The sequence below is a fragment of the Ambystoma mexicanum genome, chromosome 3p (genome assembly GCF_040938575.1).
Source record: "Ambystoma mexicanum isolate Mex_15411 chromosome 3p, UKY_AmexF1_1, whole genome shotgun sequence".
Taxonomy (NCBI): domain Eukaryota; kingdom Metazoa; phylum Chordata; class Amphibia; order Caudata; family Ambystomatidae; genus Ambystoma; species Ambystoma mexicanum.
In genome coordinates this window covers 441,545,281-441,565,812 of record NC_090925.1, presented here as the reverse complement: position 1 = coordinate 441,565,812, position 20,532 = coordinate 441,545,281, and positions in this window count along the sequence as shown.

The following is a 20,532-nucleotide window of genomic DNA, read 5'->3' as shown; positions in this document are numbered from 1 at the left end:
CTATAGTGCTTAATAAACAAACAATGAGGAAATGCCTAGTATGATATTGCCCATGAGAGAAGTGCCTCCCACTTTTGTACCAAAAGTAGAGATTGCTGCCAATGCAATGACTAACGCGCACACGATAAAAGCCCATTATACAGCACAGTTTGTGCATGTCCCTTTTTCCAGACAAGCGGTGAATAATATAAAACAAACAATCCCTGATTTAAGGATGAATCTGGCGGGATTTTATAAGGAGATTGAGTCCTATTTGAAATTGTCTATTTTCACAATGAGTGATATTCCTGTGATCCTCCCGATAGATATATGGAAACAAATTAGAAATGTAGATGATGCTGATATGTTGGGTGGGACATGGGAACATTTGATTAAAGAGGGTACAGATTGAAATCTGGCGAGAAGCCATCGCCAGTTTTGTTAGCATTACCAGCGTGCATAGTACAGAAATTAAAAATACTAGCACCTGAAAGAAGAATTGTCTGGGATAAATTAACGACATGTGTGCAAGGTAAAGATACATTGGCTACTGACTATTTCAATAGATTTGAAGAAGTATTTGCAGATTTTAGTGGCCAAGATTTGAGCACTGAACCCACGAAGAGACTATTTGTCGACAAATATGTGAGAGGGTTGCTACCGAAAATTCAAAATTTAATAAGGACATCTGAAAGTGCGTGGCAAGCAAAATCACAAAGCGTAGTGTTACACATGGCACAATACTATGTGAACAGAGTAAATACGGAAAAGGAGAGAGAAACGAGGGACAGAGTTAATCTGAAAACGCGAGTATTAATGCAGCAGGTAGCAAATAATAGCAGGGGCAGAGGAAATGCACAAACAAGAGGGAATTTTTCTAACATGAACCGAAGTCCAATTGGACTGAATCAATGTGCATATTGTAGAGGGGAAGGTCATTGGCGAGCACAGTGCCCACATTTACAGAATAGGAATGGAAATGCCCCGAGAAGGCAGAATAGAGGTCGCCCGGGAACACAAGGACAGAATAGAAACTCAAGGATGCCGCAGAACCAAAACCAACATCAACAGAATGGTGTAGGAGAAGGAAACATGTTTTATACTCAGTCTACTTCATACTACTCTGGGGACTTTACTTCGGATGATGTATTGTTCAACTAGGACAGCCCGAGACAGGGGTCGGAACCAGTATCTATTCCCGTTGACCAGAAAGGGCCCTAAATAGAGATGAAATTGGGGAATAGAGAGAATACTTTCCTAGTGGACACAGGAGCGCAAAAGTGCTCAATTGACCATCACTTTGTTCCGGAGATACCACTGTCAGGGCAAAAGAATGTTTCAGTAGGGTTCGCAGGTACACCAGTAATTAGCACTGTGTCACAGTCAGTACCTATAACATTAGGCCCATTCACCGAGTCTTGCCCATTTCTGTTGACACAAAATTGCGGCGAAAATTTATTGGGTTTAAATTTGTTGAAAAAACAGAGTGTGATTATACATTGTTACCCCGATTGAGTGTATTTGACAATATCACCACAAAAGATGCCAGTGTCACAATTTTTGTCTAAACCATTACCAACTGAATTAAGTAGTGTACCGACTTGTATATGAATGATAATGATGTTGGCTGTTTAAAAATAGAGCCGGTAAAAATTGTTTTAAAGGAAGGAATTACATTGCCACACATTCCACAGTATAAAATTTCGGTAGAAGGTGAAAAAGCATTAGAATGCATTGTTTCTGATTTGATTAAACGAAACACAATTGAAGAAATTACTGGTAGCACTTGCAATAGTCCTATTTTTCCAGTTTACAAGAAAGGAGGGAATGAAATACCATATTGTTTTATAATTGATTTGCGTGGATTAAATAAAGTAGTTGATCCCCAATTCCCATTGGCCCCAGATGTCATTACCATTTTAACTATGATTCCAGCATCCGCATCGCACTTTAGAATTGTAGATCTGAAGAACGCATTTTTCAGTATTCCAGTACATCCAGACAGCAGATACTGAGTTGCTTTTACATTAGGAGGACATTCTTTCACATTCACACTAATTCCACAAGGTTGCACTGAGAGCCTGAGTATTTATAGCAGAGCATTAAAAGAACAACTAGACATGCTAGAGTTACCAACGGGTTGTGTACTATTGCAATACATTGCCGACCTATTGATTGCTGCTGACACAGAAGACATTTGCCAAGAGAGTACGGCTAAATTGTTGACACATTTGGCAGCACATGGAGATAAAGCATCATTAAAAAAAATCCAGTATTGTCGAAAGGAGGTGGCCTATTTAGGCTACCTACTTTTGAAAGAGGGGAGGAGACTGACACCAGAAAGAATAGAAAGCATCTCTGGTATGCCTATTCCAAAGACAAAGAAGGAAGTCAGAGCTATAATAGGAATGCCTTCATATTGTAAGCAGTGGATTGCTAACGTTGCCATGATTGTGAAACCAATGGTGGCATTAACAAAAAAGGACGTTGCATTGCCTTTGCCATGGAGTGTTGAATGTCAGGATGCATTTGATCGGCTCAAAGCTGCATTATGCTCAGCTCCAGTTTTGGGCACACTAAATTATGAAAAGGATTTTAAGTTATTTGTGCATGAGAGTAATGGTTGTGCTTTGGCTGTTTTGATGCAGGAACAAGGAGGGAATGGTTTTGGGTCAAGCCTTAACCTTAATGGTGCCTCACATGGTAGACATTCTTCTAAATAGAACGCAGACGCAACATTTTACATCAGCCAGGCTGACAACATATGAAATTGTCCTATTTGCACCGTATATTCAAATTTTGAGATGTTGCACTTTGAATCCTGCAGAGGAGTTAATGCCCCCTCCCAATGAAAGAACGGGGGAAAGGGAATTACCACCCCATGATTGTATAATGGTTACTGAACAAGAAACAAAAGGGATAATTGATTTAACAGACACCCCACAGAAAGAGCCAGGTGGAGAACTGTTTTGTGACGGTTCCTGTTTCAAATTACCCGATGGTACATCAACTGCTGCATATGCCATCACAACACTAAAGAGTATTGTAGAGAGCAAAAGGATCCCATATAATTCAGCACAGGGTGCAGAGATAATAGCGTTGACCAGAGCATGTGAAATTTCTGAAAACTTGAATGTAAACATATATACTGACAGTCAGTACGCATTTGGGGTGGTACACAATTTTGGTCGACTCTGGGCTGAGAGGGGTTTTCTAACATCGCATTGAACCAAGATTCAACATGCTCCTTTGATAGCAAGATTGTTATCTGCTCTTGTGCTTCCTAAGCGATTAGCAATATTGAAATGTGAAGCGCATAAGAAAGTAACATGTAAGGTTGGAAAAGGAAACGCATTTGCCGACCAAATTGCGAAACAAACTGCCACTGATCCACAAACAAAGATGTTTATTGAGAGGTCAGAAGAAGAACCCTGCATGATAGAAAGTGGGATTGCCACAGTTAAGGAGATGCAAGCATAAACAACTGCAGATGAAATAAAAGCTTGGGCTGAGGGTGCAGCAGAATTTGACAAAGAGAGTAAAAAATGGATGCTGCCCTTATGTTCTTATGTAACCTCGATGTTCATTATGGCCTACAGCCCCACACACATATGTGCTAGGAAAATGATTCAGCATTTAGACACAGTATGGAAGAATCCGCACATTAGAAAAACTGCTGAAAGATTGGTTCAGAACTATATAACATGTTTACAACACAACATCAGAAAAGGAACAACTACCCCGGTAGGAAGTTTCCCCCCCCCCCCTCTATGCCATTTGAAGTGATACATTTTGACTTCATAGAAATGGAAAGATGTCGAGAATTTCAAGTACGTCCTTGTGGTAGTCTGTGCATTCAGTAAATGGGTGGAAGCGTACCCGCTTAAAGACTGCACAGCAATGAGCAAAGCAAAAGTGATGCTGAAGGAGTATTTTTCCAGATTTGGCCTGCCACGTGTCATTTGGTCAGACAACGGCCGCATTTTGTTGCCACCGTGATATTGCACATTTGTGCAGGCCTCCAGATTGATAAACGATTCCATCGGCCAGACACCCGATGAGTGCTTGTTTTGTTGAGCGCCAGAACGGTATCTTAAAGAACAAGATTAGTAAAATATGTTCAGGGAGTCAGTTGAAGTGGCCTGATGCGCTGCCCTTAGCTTTGTTGTGCATGCACATGTCTATGCAGGCAAGAACTGGACTCTCCCCTTACAAAATCATGATGGGGAGACCCGCAAATGTTTGGAGCGCCCCGCAGCTCAGGTGTTTAAATGAAATGGAATACCCTTTGCTCAGCACTTATTGTAACGTGGTAACTTAAAAACTGCGTTTGATTCATCAGCAGGTGGAGGAGGCTCTTCCTGTATGATACATTGGCCAAGGGAATTGGCTGCAGCCAGGAGAATGAGTCCTGGTAAAGAATTTTGAAAGAAAGTCTTCACTTGCACCGCGCTGGAGAGGCCCCTACCAGATCCTCCTGGCCACACAGACTGCAGTCCGGGTGGACGGTTGAAAGGCATGGATCCATGCCTCTCACACGAAAAGAATTCCATTCCTGTTGAAAGAGCTGCTTGATCCAGACATCGGAAAAGAAGAAGAAAAGCTGCAATTGATCAAAAAGACACAATCGCCAGTTCTCTGCCAAAAGTACTGCCCAAGCACGAGAAAAGGCCTGGGGAAATTGCAACGAGGAAAAGAGGGCCGGGGTGCCTCCTCAACCTTGCCCAGCTGCAACTGCATCATCATTTGCTACATCGCAGGCTAGCACTGAGCCTGCATTCGGAAGTGAAACTGCATTATTCATGGATCACACAGCACCTGGAGCGATAAGGTACAATCTATGTTCTCAAAATCGGAAGTGATCTGATTTGCACGTTTTGTTTTGCCTCTATTCCCGACACGGATGAATTGGCAATCGAAGGCCTAGGGAAGTGGAGCGTGGGAGCTGTATCAATCTGCAACAACTTAAAAACTCCGGAACGCGGCTTCCCGGTGCTATCTTTGAAAAATAAATTTGAATGGCCGGTGTTGATCACCCCGTGCGAAAAAGCGGGGCAAATATGATACCGACACAACTGATTGCTCTAACGTTTTGGAGCACTGTGCAGAGCCGCAATAAGCTTGCTACTTCCTTATAAAGCAGGCTAGTGAGAACTGGCCTAGACGCTTTGCTGATTTCTTTGGACACTTTGCAGCTTATACTGATGCTGCTGTGAAGAAATTATACCGACGAACATTGCCGAGAGAAGAATTGCAGACCATACCTATACTTACTTCTGTTCCCTCCTACACCAAAGCTGATGACATTATAGAAATAGAGACTATAAAGATGTCTAGATGGACTTGCTGTAGGAAATTCATGCTAATGATTATAACACTACTTTGCACTCTGGGTACACTGATCCCAGTATTGTGGTATCTGGAGAGTGTGCATCCATTGAGTTCTCTTTTGCTTGCTACCAATGCACCCGCCACAGTCCAGTCCATGTACTCTCTTATATTATACTCTCCCTCCACTAGAAGAAAGACACAGAAGAGGGTACGATAATAACATGTTGCTTTTGATCATGAATATGACTCACTCTGTCCTGAATAGAGCGAATTGCTGGGTCTGCTCCCATTTACCCCAGCATGGCAGGAAAGGAATGGGTCGGTATGTACAGCCATTACCCCTTAATCTGGCAGATGAAGATGCGAAGTATGGATGATGCTTTTGGCTTATGGCCCAAAGGAGGGTTTGTAAGTCTAAAAACTGCCCCACTGAAGTATAAAAGGTGTATTATGTTGGCCGAAGACCAAATACATCATATGCCCTACATCGCCATTAGGGAATCGTCAGCATAACCATAGGGCGTCCATTTTGTGCTGTAGCATCCGCCATTTGCTTTCTCTCTTCTGTTGTACAATGCTTTGCAAAAATGTATTTTATTCTGAAAGCTCATGCACATAGCGAGGCCACAGTCAGTCTACATGTTGAGAGACCGGCCCAGACAGAAATGCCAAACAGTACAGAAATACATTGTTTTTCTCCCTCACAAGTCCTTGAAGGCGAGCAGAGAGGCATTTAATCAGCGGCCCAGGTGCCGGCCGTTCTCGCTGAAACTGTAGAAACAGGCCGTTAAACATGAATTATACTTTTCCTAGCGGCCCCCCTTCGGGGCACTCCTTAGATCAGGCTGACCCCTAGTTCACGAATACAAACCAGTAGATAACAAGCTTTGAAATGTGTCTCTCCTATGAATACAGTAGCCTTGCTGAACAAGTGCCTTATGTTCTTCATAACAAATAACTATGTCTGCTTACTGCAAATTGCAACTGTTACTAAAACGAGTAATATGGATTGGGTAAGAAATGTGTCATAATGTGTCATATTTGTCATAATTGTCAATTACCGAACCCTAGCTCAAGAAGATACATTATGGGATGTTTTGATGTGTCACAAAGAGATTGTATGATTGTCTTTTTATATATGTAATACTGTTGTAGAATGTTCGCTCTCTTGCGTCGCACGAGGTCTGGGTGACACATGTTGCGAGATGTTAGACCCAGTCGGCCGACTGAGAATATATTTGCTTTGCAATAAACCCTAGTACTTGGAAATTGAACCTCATGTCTGTCCTATCACTAGTGTATGGTGATTATGCCTTATTTCCATATGCAAAGGGTCTTCAGGGCCTAGCAACCACTAATCTGATATCCATCCAGGGCTGAATCAATGTTGGATGAGCTTTGATGCTTCTTGGTAATGGTGTTGCTTGGGCGAAGTCAGCGAACAGGATGGTGAGGTAGTCACCACAGGGTATGTGTGGTGGGGGATGAGCCAGTGTTGATATTTCTGTTGCATAAAACTCAATCCAAGGTGGGTGTTTATCTGTGTTTGTAGGCCCGTATACTGATTGTTTCAGGTGTAAAGCAGCCAGGTTGGTGGTCTAGGATTGTGTGGCATGTCATTGTGCCTCATTATGAGAGAGTAAAACCGGCAGGGCTGCCGCCGGCATCATTTTATTTCTGGTGCCTGGCAATGGGCAATTACCGGGTCATTCCAACCCCACCGGACCCGGTTATTGCCCATTCCCAGGAGCCAGAGAAAAAATGCTCCCCATTCCCATTAGAGCCCCAGAGGGCTCAATGGGAATGCGGAGGCCGGATGCGCAAGCAACATTCAGGAATGGTGCCGATGCATCCGACATGGTCTGCTCACGAGTGCCAGTTCGCCTGCCAGGTCAGCCCTGGCAGGAGAAAAGACACCCGTGAGCAGAACTCTTAGTTTGCCAGTCCGGTAACAACAGTACCTGCAAGCTTATCGGTACCATTGTTACTGCACTGCCAAACTTATAATGAGGACCATTAACTTTTTTTCCAGTCTATTGTTTAAATGCTTAGATATGATCTTATTTTGCACCCTCTTGAGATAAACGACAATCTGACAGGTTGTCTGGGAAGATGGGTTGTGTGAGGGGAATCGTAGATGAGAAGTTAAGTGCAGACGTATGTGAGTTAGATTAATTATTTTGCAGTCCGGAATGGTGTCTGTTGGAGATAGATTTTCATTGATGGGGTTACCAGTGTGATGGCTCCTCACCTCTTACCAGTTGTGTTGGAATGTTCATCAACTCATACATATTTTATGCAATTATTTGTGAGGTGCTAGTTTTCTATAACAAAAGATCCTCTTTTAGTTCTTCTTATGCTAGGTGGTCTCTGTAGACTAAAGTAGAAGTTTGAGCCTGGATGACACTGTTCTACTGGCATGTAGTGTTTTTGATGAAAGGAGTGATTTGTGCCATTTTAATGAGTGGTGGGTTCCTGGATAGTTGTTCATTAGTTGTTCATTAGTTCTTGGGGTCGACCAGATTTGACTTTTAAACATAGATACATAGCAATGATGGCCGATGGGTAGTGTCTGATTGTTACTGGGTCTTCAGTGTGTGTGGCGGTTTGCTCCTGATGTAGGTACATCAGTTCCTCAGGGTGGTAAGCATCTGGTGAGGTATCTTGAGATGTAGGTTGCCAGAGGCCTTGTTGTGGGTTAACTGAAGTTGCAGTTGAGATTCCTAGTTAATGATCGGTTGATGTCTTAAAGGGTTACTGCTTTAACATGTTATATTTCACTACTGCTCATATTCTGCTATATGTTTTTTCCTTGGCCATGCTGATGGGCTACTGGTGAAGTTGCCCATACCAGATCTTAGCAATTGCTCTGAAAATAAAACGGTTTGATTGAGGTTGAGGAGTGTTTCATGGTTGGGGTGTGGCAGAAGTGGAAGGAAGACCTTACTTAGGTCAAATTGTCCCAAAGAAAGGAGCAATGAGGCATGTGGCAATTGCCTTTAGGTTAACATTAGGGCAATAACCACTTGCAGGTTGTGGGGCACACAGTGGGAGACAGCCTGGTATACATATCCCTCTGGTAATTAGGTGTACTTTGTGGCAGAACCAAAGGAGTAAAACACAATGAGGTTCAGCACAAGGTTAAAGTCACACAGGGGTACAACTTAGTGGGGAAGAGCTAAGGCGATAAATCACACTCAAGTGAAAATATGCAGTGTGGCACACCCTAGTAGTAAAGCACAGTAGGCCATAACAGGGGAGGATAGGCCACAGGCTAGGATTAAAACCCAATATCTAAAATCCAACTAGGCCAAGATATACAGTGGGTCTAACCTAGGAGTAAAACACAGTGTGGGACAACCTAGTAGTACAATCACACTGGGGTGCAGATACACATAAAGCGACAAGTGGCTAACAGATGTAGGCCTCAACACATCAAATACATGTGGTCAGCTGTTAACAAGTGCCTCAAGAAGTGCAGCTGGTGGGAAGGCCAAGGCCATGGTTTGGTCTGCATCATACGATCAGAGAGGACAGCCAATCAGGGATCATGGAGTTAGAGTGGTGAGAGGATTAGGGGAAATTGTTGGAAGCTCAGAACAAAAGCCTGAACAATGGCTTATAAATGGGTCCTTCAGCAGATAAAATAAGCTCTTTTCTTTGAGGTGGTCAGCTGTAAACAGGTCTTCAACCAGTGAAGTGAGTGGGAGGATCATTGCCAATGCTTGACCTGGCTCATATGGCCTGTGGTAGAGCCAATGAGGGATTGGGAAGGTAGACTAGAGGGTGCTTTGAGTACATATGGAAGCAGGTAGAGGAGGAGACAAAATGACTGCAAAGTGGCTAAAAATGCAGGCCTCACTGGATCAAAGATGCTCCTTCTCTTTGAGGAGGCCATGCGTTAACAGGTCATTTAAGCAATGAGGAGGGTGGTAAAGTCAACGCCATGTCTTGGGTCACATCACCTGACTCCTGAAACAGCCATTTGGGGATTGTGGAGGTGTACCAATGCTATGGAAACTGGGTAGTGAGCAGAAAGAAGACATTAAATGTGGCTAACAAATGTAGGTCACAATGGAGCAAAGAAGCTCCCTTTCCTCGAGGTGGTCGGCTGTAAATAGACCCCTACGCATTGTCATAGGGGGCAAGGTCAAGGATATATCACAAAATCCATGGGATAGCCAATCTGGAATACGGACAATGGAAAAGGGGGTCATGGGGGACTGTGGGAAAAAGGTAGATTGACAGCTTTAACGCTTGGAAAGTGGCTAACAAATGCAGGCCTTTTTGGATCAAAGTAGTAACTTCTTCCCAAGGTGTGGTCAACTGTAAACAATTACCACAAGCAGCACAAAGGGTTGGAAAGTCACGGCCAAGGCACGCCAGAGTCATGTGACTCAAAGGATAGCCACTCAGGAATTTGAGAGGTTGATCAGACGGCAATGAGCGGCCTATAGCAGAAGAGCATACAAATGGCCTGGAAGGTGGGAAACAAAGGTAGGCCCCATTGACTGTAAAAAGGGTTAAGTGAGTGAATGAGAGAGGGATAGAGAGAGGCAGAGAGGAAGGGAGAACTGGATGAAATAGAGCACTTGATGGGCACAGAAAAGAAGACTGACACAGAGGTAGAGGTACAGAGACTCAATAAGAGCGCAATGGGGCTTGGAAGAGCTTAGGAGACAATACATGAGAGGGGGCAGAAAATGAAGACTGTATCGAGAATTGAGCAAGGAAGACGTGAACAAGCAGAGGTGCACCACAGTGGACAATTGTGTATGACCGAAAGAGAAGGTAAGGTGCAGAGCAAAGGAAAACAGGTGAAAAGGAAAGGAGAGCAAAATGAGAAGGTAGCGACATCGACTGAGTCGGAATGAAAACAGAAGATATTAATTGAGAGTGGGTAGTAAGAAGGGAATACACTGATACATGTGATTTCTAAATGACAGAAACCAGATGACAATCATTCTGTTAACATTATCAGAGTGGAAGAAGATATGGTATTTATCTGAGTATTATGTTTTTAAGACTAGCTGTTATGTACTAAATTGGATTGCATGTACAGTATGTTAATGATTGCTTAGTGTCTTATCCATCACATTGTATGATATATTTAACTTGTCACGATGTCTCCTCCAGCTGTATATTTAGAAATGTGCAATTATAAAATCTGATGACGTCTTTAAAAATTAAACTAATGTGGTGCACTGCATGGTTAGAAGATTCTCACAATAGAATTGAATGCTGCATCAATTTTACAATACATCTGCGACCATCATTACATTGGTGTTACATGGGCAGCCTCATATTACAAGTAAACTACACGCAGGGGACCACATATGTTTGTACCTCCACCAAATTCACTCACTCGCTGCAATTTTCTCGATTTCTCTTCCAAAGAAATGTTAAAATGGGTGAAGTCGCTTCATTGTCGTTCTTTTACACGTTGTAATGCAAACAGTGTGAATGCCACCTACCATGAACGAGTGGCAGATAGCATTTACAATGGATTCCTGTGGAATCTGCCTGCTTTTGGCAGGTGCTAAAAACAGATACATCCCATAGGAATTCATAGGTTTTATGCAAGCAGTAATTTATCATGATGATGTTAAGCCAGCAAGGCAGGTCCGTGTCTTTTTGATTCCACTCTCTCCTTCGCTTCTCACATTTCACACATCTCTAAAAAATCCAAATATCAGCTACACCTCCTCAGAGGTACTCTGCCTTTTCTCACTTTCCCGCAGCGGCACATTGTCTCCAGAGCCCTGGTTCTCTCTAGGCTGGACTATTGCAAAAGCCTCTTCCTCCACTTCCCTTCTTCAGCCCTGGACCCTGTGCAACTCATCCAGAACAGAACCACAAGACTTATCCTTGGCCTCAAGCCCAGGGACTGCCTATCTCTGGCACTGAAATCCCTTCACTGGATCCCAGTGGTTGCAAGGATCAAGTTCAAGACCCTCTGGTTATCCACAAGGCATTCTGGGGCATGGGTTTATCTACCTGCAACGCTGCCTACCTAAATACTGTCCCTCACATGCCCTTTGCTCATTTACCTCCAACCTTCTGCGAGTGAGCCGATTCTCTAAGCAGAGATTCGGAGGGAGATCCTTATCTTTAGCAGGTGTCTCCCTCTGGAAAAGCCTCCCTGCTGCCCTCTGTCTTCAGCCTAATGTTTTCAAGTTCTGGAAACTCCACAAGTCCTTCCTCTTTTCCTCTTTCTTCTCTCTCCCTCTACCCTGCTAAGCTAGCTCTCTGCTCTCTCCTTGTCTCCCTCCTCTGTCTAACAGCTTGTCGACTGGCCGAATGGTGTACCTGAGAGTCTCACGGGTCCCTTGCACCCCCGCTAGTCCTCTTTTGCACTTGCCTCATGGTCCTACAACTCACCTAAACTCACTGCACTTGAGAATTAACCCTAGAGAGTGGATCTCTCTGCACATACCCCATTCTCCACCGTGCAGGTGCACTTGGAACCCTGTCCCTGTGACCATGTGCACTTGCATGATCCTTACACACCATGCCTGAAGATTGTCTGTCTGTTCTCCCTTGTCTTCACCCCTTAATTGTACTGGTAAAACTGCAGAATCGCCATCAGGCCTTTCGCTTCCCCCTAACTGTTAAATGTATTTTACATACTTATTCTGCCTGTGTAGACAATTTTATGTCAGAATGTCAAGAGATCTGAGCGACTGTTGTTTTATCCCCAGTTCCCACCCTCCGTGAGTGCTTTACAACACTTGCCTGTGTATAGGGGTTAGATAAATAAACTATACCATACCATACCTATTACCATATATGCCAGTGACATCTCTCTGTTACCCGTAGACCACAGGTTTAAATGAAGGCAGAAAGCATCAAACCTTTTGCCTTTTTGAGTTGATGAAACAAGTACCACTGAGTTGGACAATAACTCCTGTTGTTGCATCATTCGACAATTCAATGTGTGGCTTGCCCACCGCAAAAGAATTAATGCTAGCAGAGAAGGCTCAGCCAATCATCCTTCAAAATTGCTCAAATGAGTACAACCAAGTTGGGAAATAACTTGTTATATTGTCTCAAGAAAGAATTCAATTTCTGATGTGGGCTCTGTCACTATATACTGTCTATTCTTCACTCTTTCAATAGCCACCACAAGCAATAGAGACTGAACAAAGACTCAAAAAGAATCTGGTGGCTGAATTCCAATCAGCTCAAATGCCCTTTCATTTCTTTCTCTGACTTCCATGTTGCTTTCAGGTGAATATCTCCTTTAACGTTAACCTGAATCACAGAGATGCACCACTTGTCAAAGAAAGCCATCCACTCTCTTCCATCCTCTCACCCCTACTGGTTTGAATACATATTTCCTTCAAGCTCTCGACAAATTACATTCAGGTATCCACCCATCAGCAGATGTATGCCACCCTGCTCACAAATTACAGACAGTGTATGCAGGAGGCAAGGTAATTTAACATACTTCTGATTGTTGTAAACCTTAACCAGAAGCAAGGTGGCTTCACCTGGAAATGTTTTCAGTTTTACTATATTGGCTAAAACACCATATGTCTCATCTGAAACCACCTTTGATTCAGTGAACAATGTATTCTTTACGGCTGTAATCAGAAGGCCTACCTCCCATCTTCTTATTGGCCGGCTGTTGAAAAATGGTATAAGCACCTAGGGTCACATCCGTGCACAACCACACTCCCTGAAGTAATACTCCCTGAAGTAATAACACATCAGCGGTCGGCAAAAGATTTGTTTTTGTTAAGTTACTGAATCCCCTAGAATTCCAACTAATAACTGAAAGCGACTGCCCTTCGGCCTCTCTTGCTAGAGTCCTGTCCCTCCATCACTCATCAGGTTCCAAGCACCAAGCAAAGCAGATGCAGCCGAGCCCAAGGATCCCCCGCCACCCTGGTTTCCATTGCTGTTTTACCCTTTAGTTCGCAGGCGGCCTAGTTGCTCCTGTCAAATCACAGGTGACCTTCAAAGGTTGCACCATCCCTTGTTTGCACTCCTTCCCCTTATAGTCATTCAGGGGATACAGATCATACCTGAGGTGATGAGCAGCGTCTACGTCAGCCATTACTAAATTTCGATTTTAAAACAATTTGCCCAGTACCAGTCCGCCAAAAGTCAGGAAATATATTCTCTCAACATCTCTTGAGCTAATCAATCATAATTGTGGAATTTCATGCAGTGGTCTCAAAGCATAGAGTGATTTAGCAGAACTTCTTCTGAAGTGTCAAACCATCGCTCTAAAACCCTTTCCCCTTGTCACAACCAGGTGGAATAGACCAAATTATTTTATTTATCTTTGTTATAGTAGGGTTTAAGTCTACTTGGTCTGTCTAAAATGTTTGAACTTTTCCAATTTTACCAAATTTTTGGGGTTGTTTTTGTGGTCTAAAATGCAGAGGGAGACCCCCCGCAATCCCTCCAGTTCCCCCCACCTTAACCTATTCCCTTGCCACCCCCATATATTTATTTGATTTGACCGAAAAAAAGATGCAATAATCAGTCAAATGGAAAAGTTAAAATGTTCTTCGATCAATTATGGTAATACCGAGTAGTGGACTCCCACTCAAGGTTACTGGTGGAATATATTACACTAGGGTAACCCCAACATCTACAACCCTCACCGCGAGAGTTGGACTGCTTCCACTGAGTATTCCCACCACATTCTATCCTAGACAAAGATTTTCCCAACAGGGGTAACGAGGGGAGCTTTTGATATTCATTTCTGTCTGCACATATAGCCTGGGGCCCTTTTGGAGCCCTATCAGAATTTGGAGAAAAAGCACGGTGCATCAGCCTCTTCACTTCGCCCTGGCTACCACATGTATTCAGCACTGAAACTCCACTACCACCCAAACCCAGCACATACCTCAAAAAGGTTGTTCCCTGTGGAGGTGGTGATTCAACAGGCCCCCCTCAATTTTTCTAGGCTGACAACCTTCATAATTACCCATACACTTGGGCTCCTGAGCCACTACTGACTCTAAGCAAACCGACCCATCTTTCATGATGCCTGCCTCCAAGGAGTCAAACCAGGCCCGGCACCCTCAGAGACAGACACCATGCATTCAAGGGAAGTCCCAGCAGCCCCAGATGGGGGCCCTTTGGACTCAGTCCTGGCGCCGTTGGCGTCAGGCTCATAGGGGCCATCAGTCCTGGTGCCATCGGCGCCAGGCTCATACAGAAGTAGGTTGGGAGTAGTGCTTGGTGTAAACTTACCTGTGCAGACCATGCTGCAACTTCCAAGACTGGAAGGAACTATTTTTCTAGGGACTACTTGATCTCTAGGGTGTGACCGGTGGAGGAATACATATTTCTGGGGGAAGAATACATACCTGGAACTACTTGAAAGGCTATTTAAGCCACACCCAAGCAGCAGACCACGCTTCGCGTTGTTCTGCACAGCTGGACGCTCACCGTGCCTGCTCCTGCCTTGGTCCTCCATCACGCCTGCCAGCATCCTGGAAACACCTAAAGAAGAAAAGGGAAGAGAACAGGTGAAAAGAAGAACCTTACCTGATACATCTGCACTCCGGATTCTGCACGCCGACGATCCTGCAAAGAAGGCAAACATTTTAAACGCGCATTGCGTCGCGCGCAGCACGCTGCATTTCACTCACCTGCACGTGGCGTTTTCGAGTCCTGCGATGTCCACCCGGAGCTTCCACCGCCATCCAGCACCTATTGGAAGGAAGGAGAAAGAGAGGTGAGAAGAGAAACACGAATCTAAGTAGAACTTACCGTGGTTCAGTTCCCTCTCCGCCTTCGGGTTTGTGCCATACCTTCGGCATCTCAGCACCCCTGCCCCTAAGGGGAAAAGAAACAGACATTGTATTAGTGAGAGCATGTGAGAACATTAGCAATACGCTCACTCAAGACTTACCCATTTGCAAGAGAGACACAGCAGCTCTTTTCGGGTCGGCGCCTTACCTCCGGCATTGCCGTACCCCGGCCCCTGTGGGGAAAAAGACATTGGACATTAAAGGAGATACTTAAAACTGCAAAGGAATCTCTCATCGGAATTCTTACCAGAATTTGGCTTCATCCAAATAGCCTGCAGCCCAGAATCTTCTCCAGCACCTGCGAAAGAAAAGAACAGATGAGTGAATATAAACCCAAACTTGCCATAAACATTTGCGGTACGATGGGAATGGACAAACTATTTTAAACTCATCAATCCAGTGAAGTAACTGGAATCACAACGCGCCCCTGCATCAGAAGCAGGATGGAGAGCTTGTCATTTTGGTCCCTAAGGTGAGTCTTCGCAGGGAATCCCAAAAGGGTTTCACGGAGGGAGAGAAGGGAAGTGGGAGGTCGGAACATCACCCGCAGACTATTAACCCTTCCTTTTCACACACAGTGGGATATTCCTCCGAGCCAGAAAAGCCAGGTTGGGGAATCCAGTCCAGTCCATCTTCACGGTCTTACGCATCTCTGCAGAAGCGGTCACAGCAGTCCCAGGCTCGCCCGCGCCTCCGTGGGAGCCAGGTGAGCGTTACACCATCTTCCTTAGATGTATTAAAGGCCGCCGCCAAAGCACCCCCACTTTTTAGTGAGAAGGTGTTTTTCTACTGTACGGCCTTTGATGTTTTCTGAGACAGGGTTTCGGTTTAACTAGCACTTTCATAGGTTAATTTCTTCAGGGCCTGTTCGACTGTACAAACACTACAGGCTCTTCTAGCTCTGCCTCTTCTTGAGCCTTTCTTCCATGCTTTTCTGAAGGAGGCAGAGTTTTTAGAACCTGAAGATTTTTAAGGTATTTTCTCACGACTGAGTTCAAGCCCTTTTTTTTCTTTTTCTCTCTTAGGGGTTGATTAATAGCATCTCCTTTAATATGTTTTTGTATAATGGGAATAGGACCTTCTCCCACACCAGCATCCAGATCTCCTATGTTATTCACAGGAATGATATCAACCAGTGGCGGGTTTGCTATAATCAAACTCTGTATAGCCTCCATTGGTTGGGGGCTGGTCACAGCAGGAAAATTCGTTGGGATATCACATTTCCCCAGCAGCTGCCTGTGGTAGCCCTTTACCTCCTCCACTCCCAGCTTTAATTCCCTCAGCTGCAAGGTATGCACCTCTAGCTCCAATTTTATGTTTACATATAAAGATGCAAATCAGCCTGCGAACATGTTTAAGGTTGACATTTCTGGGGCAATTGTACTTGTTCATCCAATTCCCTTAAAGTGTAATGTAAACTTTGTCGAGGGGCCACGTCTTCACTCACATCGTTCCTTGGTCAACTAACGTGATGTTCCATCAAAAGCGACAACATTAGTATGTTCTCCATCGGTGCGTTAGCTACTATCCGGACCCTTTAAAATTCTCCTACATCCCTCAGACCTGATACCGGTGCTTGTTCCTGGCATCTGCCAGTTTTCTCACCCTCTACAGAAAATGTCCTCCATTTTGTTTTCTGTTTGGCGATAACTTTACCTATGTTAAAAACTGGTGATAAAACTGCTTTTCTCCGCAGTGAGTGGTTGTTAGGTGTGGAACCCATTGTGTTTGCCTCGAGAGCATACTTATTTGCAACATCAATAGCCAACCAAGCCTCGACCACAACAGAGGTCAGTGGTGTGTGCTTCTTATAGTCGATATAGTCTCTGTTAGAGCATCTACTGACTGGTAACTCTTCAAGATCCAGTCTATCAGCCATTTGAGTCTTTATGTGTCCCTTCTCTTTTAATTGGGTCGGGGCAGTACAGCATTGTGCAACACTCTTGCCTAGATTTTTGGGCCTCCCCTGCCAATAACGCAAGTTGGCTGGTTCCATTGGCCATAGTTTTAGCAGCTTCAACTAATAGTGTTGGGACATACTTGGTCAACCCCTCACCTGCTTCTCCTCTCCTCTGAGCATTGGCACCCGATTCGTCCCGGTCAGGAGGATTAAAGGGACATCTTATTACAAGCAAAATTTTGCTTCGCAAGTCATACAGCTGTGTTTCCTTTTACTGCCGAGATCGAGTATGCCAATCTGGAATTCACAAAAACAGTCACCAGTCACCAGAGTCTATAAGTGCTGAACAATAAGATAATAATGAATCTTAATCTATACAAGAGCTTTCCTTTAGCTTTCCTTTAACACCATGGACAGTGTGTGTGTTTAAACAGTACTCACAAACCCTGTCTTCTCCGGAGGAGCTAGCCACAATGTTCTCACGAAAAAAGGCTCACGGCTTCCGTATATTGCAATGTTCTGCCCATAGGGAGAGGCCAACCAGACCCCAACCTGCCCTGGCAGACCCTGGTACACCACTTGCACACCACTTCCCTGTGCCCCGCTCCGCAGAGACTGAGGGGTTTTGACAGTGTTCAGCAGCAGTCCTCTTGCAAACTCCTGCTCGAACAAGAGGCACTAAAAAAGATCCTTCACTACAGTAAACCACTTGCACATCACAAATCTGCGCCTCACTCCACACAGACTGATGGGTTTTGACAGTGTGCAGCAGCAGTCCTCGTGTACACCCCTCCTCCAACAATAGGCACTGAAAAAATCCCTTCATAATGGAAAACCACTTGCACACCACCTCTCCGCACTTTGCTCCACGCAAACTGAGGGGTTTTGACAGTGTGCAGCAGCAGTCCTCTTGCAAGCTCCTCCTCCAACAATAGGCACTGAAAGAATTCCTTCACCACGGTAAACCACTTGTACGCCACTTCTCTGCACCGCTCTCCACACAGACTGAGGGATTTTGACAGTGTGCAGCAGCAGTCCTCTTGCAAGCTCTTGCTCCAACAATGGGCACTGAAAAAAGTCCTTCACCCTGGTACTTGCACACCCCTTCTCTGCACCACGCTCTGAGCAGAATGGTGGGTTTTGACAGTGTGCAGCAGCAGTCCTCTTGCAATCTAATCCCCCAACAATAGGCACTGAGAAACTTCCTTCACCACAGTAAACAACTTGCCCACCACTTCTCTGCATTTTCTTTTTGCCTGCCAACTGTAATTCTACCTAACAAGAATATATTTGAGGCCAGGTTTTCTATCATGTAACATTACCACAGTAAGCAAGGCCATAGCTTTCTGCAGGAGGACAAACGATGCAGTACACATTGTTGTGGTAGCAAAATATGTCCATAGTTCATGGTTGAAAATATTTGTGCTACTGAGGTCTGTAAAATGAGAGGTGCAAGGATGTGAATAGATGCTTGTTTATATAAGCTAGCAAATAATATTTTACTATGGCTTGCATTATATGACACCCACTATAGTCTTAGCAATGAATTGGCAAAAATGAGGATGTTTTACTTGACGTGTCTACTTATTGAGTTTGCACTTGCACTTGATATATGTTTTTTGTTTTTATTGATTGGCATTCATTGTAATGTTCTACATGTATTTATGACAACAGGGACTTTATTATTTTAATGCTAGATGATATAGTGTGGGGTTAGGATTGATTAGTTGCTTTTATATAGTTTAAAGTGTTGTATATGACGTATGCTGCTCGTGTTCGCTGTCATATGATGTATGATGCTCTTGGTGACTTTTATATGTCGTATGCTGCTCGTGATCACTTTTATGTGATGTATGCTGCTCTTGTTCACTGTTATATGATGTATGCTGCTCTGGTTCACTTTTATATGATGTATGCTGCTCGTGTTCGCTGTCATAGGATGTATGCTGCTCTGGTTCACTTTTATATGATGTATGCTGCTCTGGTTCACTTTTATATGATGTATGCTGCTTGTGTTCGCTGGCATAGGATGTATGCTGCTCTTGTTCACTGTTATATGATGTGTGCTGCTCTGGTTCACTTTTATATGATGTATGCTGCTCTGGTTCACTTTTATATGTTGTATGCTGCTCGTGTTCGCTGTCATATGATGTATGCTGCTCTTGTTCACTGTTATATGATGTATGCTACTCTGGTTCACTTTTATATGATGTATGCTGCTCTTGTTCACTTTTATATGATGTATGCTGCTCTTGTTCAATGTTATATGATGTATGCTGCTCTGGTTCACTTTGATATGATGTATGCTGCTCTTGTTCACTTTTATATGATGCATGCTGCGCTTGTTCACTGTTGCTGCTCTTGTTCACTGTTATATGATGTATGCTGCTCTGGTTCACTTTGATATGGTGTATGCTGCTCTTGTTCACTTTTATATGATGCATGCTGTGCTTGTTCACTGTTATATGATGTATGCTGCTCTTGTTCACTGTTATATGATGTATGCTGCTCTGGTTCACTTTGATATGATGTATGCTGCTCTTGTTCACTTTTATATGATGTATGCTGCTCTTGTTCACTGTTATATGATGTATGCTGCTCTGGTTCACTTTGATATGATGTATGCTGCTCTGGTTCACTTTGATATGATGTATGCTGCTCTGGTTCACTTTTATATGATGTATGCTGCTCTTGTTCACTGTTATATGATGTATGCTGCTGTGGTTCACTTTGATATGGTCTATGCTGCTCTTGTTCACTTTTATATGATGTATGCTGCGCTTGTTCACTGTTATATGATGTATGCTGCTCTGGTTCACTTTGATATGATGTATGCTGCTCTTGTTCACTTTTATATGATGCATGCTGCACTTGTTCACTGTTATATAATGTATGCTGCTCTGGTTCACTTTTATATGATGTATGCTGCTCTTGTTCACTGTTATATGATGTATGCTGCTCTGGTTCACTTTTATATGATGCATGCTGCTCTGGTTCACTTTTATATGATGTATGCTGCTCTTGCTAACATTTACCACTTCAGCCGAAAATAAAGTATTTTGACTGACTGAAATTAGCCCATTTGTTGAGTGGATTTTGGGCCACCGATGTATCTTTGTATTCCAAAAGATATAAGGCCGGTGGTTGTGAAGATGTTGAGGTGGTGCTTGTCTGTGGTGTGAAGGGGTTATTTGTTGTATTGCTAAGCACTACCCATCATGCTCCCTCCTGTACTTTGGTTGGCTATTGCTTTGGAGAGCCGTTATTGCTTCTTTCTCTATGTGATGTGTGTGTGGGATTCCTTGTTGGTTCTCGTGAACATGTATGTGTTTGGAGCTCCTTTTGGCCTTGTCGTTAGCTACCAATGGCTAGTGCTACGTGTCCAGTAATTGCTACCTCTACTCAGTCGTTGGGCCATAGTTGCAAACAAAGTTCAAAGGCAAACTCTCGCTTGTGCTCTCCCTTTGACTCAATGTGCTCAATCACTTAGGTTTGTTGAGACCCTATTCACTTCTTATATTTTTTATAGTCATGTTCTCAGTATGA